This window comes from Pteronotus mesoamericanus, unplaced genomic scaffold (assembly GCF_021234165.1).
Source record: "Pteronotus mesoamericanus isolate MK-2021 breed Mesoamerican mustached bat unplaced genomic scaffold, CSHL_Meso_final contig_27, whole genome shotgun sequence".
Taxonomy (NCBI): Eukaryota; Metazoa; Chordata; class Mammalia; order Chiroptera; family Mormoopidae; genus Pteronotus; species Pteronotus mesoamericanus.
Window position 1 is genome coordinate 21,514,988 of NW_026555115.1, and position 2,312 is coordinate 21,517,299.

Sequence of the window (2,312 nt, forward strand, 5' to 3'; positions counted from 1 at the left end):
ACCCGAGACAAATAACCATGTGTTTATTTCCTTTTATTATCATTTGTATTGGTAGTGACTTTTATTTGTGTTTTATGTACTGAATAGTATGCTACTTGGGTTTTACCTTATATTACTCCTCAAAGTTAAATAAGAGGCAGTGCATTCATTTTGTGACATTTAGAAACTCTTAATCTTTGTTTCATTAATATGAACAACTTTCAGCAAACAGTTTTAACAGCATTTCTGCTGATGTCTAGTTATGTATCCTTTTAAAGTAAAAATACAATAAAATGTCCTAGAGCTTAGTCTAGCTTAACTTTGTCAGTATTTTTATACATTTTTGAGATTTTTTTTTCCTCCAGGTTTTGTAACTGAAATTGTTAATCTTTGCATATTTGATGATAGCTACTTCAGTATTAATTGGATAGGTAATTAGGGGTAGAATTACCCCTGATATAATTTAAAATTTATTTTGGCCCTTTCTAAAAAAAACAAAAACAACAAAAACAGTGATTGCCTTCTGAGTAGTGATTGTGCTGAAATGACATGTAGTCAGAAACTAACAAAATTTGCCTAAAATAGACTAAAATTTGTCATCGAACTGATATTTTTCAAAGAGCAATTTCACTTCACATTTTAGGGAAGACAATGATGGATCTCCTCAAATTAAAAATTATGTAATTTGCCCTGGCTCATGTGGCTCAGTGGATTGAGTGCCATCCTACAAAATGGTCACTGGTTCAATTCCCAGTCAGGGCACATGCCTGGCTTGCAGGCCAGGTCCTCAGTTGGGAGTGTGCGAGAGGCAACCAATCAATCTATGTTTCTCTCCCCCTCTTTCTCCCTTCTCCTCTCTCTAAAAATAAATATTTTAAAAAGTTTAATTTTCTGGAATAGTCTGTGACCAGAAAGGTGGAGGGGTAGTGTGATGTACCTAGGATTTATATGTTTAATTACTTACTTGTCTCTGAAATCTTCCTGACTACAGTTGGTTTTAAAATAAATTTAAATTTCTCTAATTAGTCTTTTTTTTTTAAATGGTTTGAACATTTCTAGAGAGAGGGGAAGGGAGGGACAAGAGAAGCAGAGAAACATCAATGTGTGAGAGAGACATCTATCGGTTGCCTCTTCCATGTCCCCAACTAGGGATCTGCCCCACAACCCAGCCGTGTGCCCTGACTGGGAATTGAACTAGCAACTTTTTCAGTTTGAGGACCAGCACTCCATCCACTGAGTCGCACCAACCAGGGCTCTAATTAGTCTTTCTGATAGTCCTACTATGTATGCCTTTTTGTTAGAAACTAATAAATATTTTGTCAGTCATTAGAATGTATTGCTACTTTTCCCTTTTTGTGGAAGGGATATGAACGCCTTTAATTTCTCAGGGAGTGCTAAAACTGCACAGGTTGAGAATCAGAAAATTAAAATATTAAAAGTAAAAATGAACTGTTACATATTTTACAAAAAATTCTATAAAGGAAAATTGGAAGATATGGCAAACTGGGGAAGAAATAGATGTACTTCATTACAAAGAGGTAATCTCCTTTATATAAAGTATCCCCTAATTCATTAAGAAAAATACTAATAACCAGAAAGGAAAATTAGAAAATTTATGTTTGATACCAAGGAGAATGGTTCCCAGGAAAGGAAATATAAATGTCTCTTAAATATGTGAAAAGCTGCATGATATCACTTATACTACTGTTCATACATTTTTCCACTCTTCAGATTAGTAGATTGGTTTTGTGTGTGTGTCTGTGTTAATCTTGGCAAGGAAATAGATACTCATGTTGCTTGGTATGAGTGGAAAAGTATAAATCCCCGGAGAGGTAAACTTGACAATTGTGCCTCTAGGAATTTCTGAAAGCTGTCTTCACATATGTGTAGAGTGACATGTACAAAACGCTTTTGAATGGCATTATTTGTAATGACAGGCTTAGAAGCAACCATACTCTTGCATCAGTAGACACTAAGTAAATATGGTACAATGGAAAACTATATAGAGGTTAAACAAACAAGAAAACCCCACCATTTTATAGATATGAAAAGAACTGTAAGGTACAGAGTTAAATAAAAAATAGATACAGAATAGCATCTATAGTGTGCAACTATTGTCCAAAAAATAGAAACATGTATGTGTGTTTGTATAAAATATGTGTAGAAGGAGAAACAGTTCCGCCAGCAGGGAGGGAGACTGGGTAGCTGTGAGAAAGGAGTGGTTTTTAGTACATGAGAGTATGTTCTTTTATACTATGATTTAATTTTCAGTCATACTGAATATATCATAGAGTCAAAAATTTTAATGTTCTTAAAATGTAACAAGGTAGAGG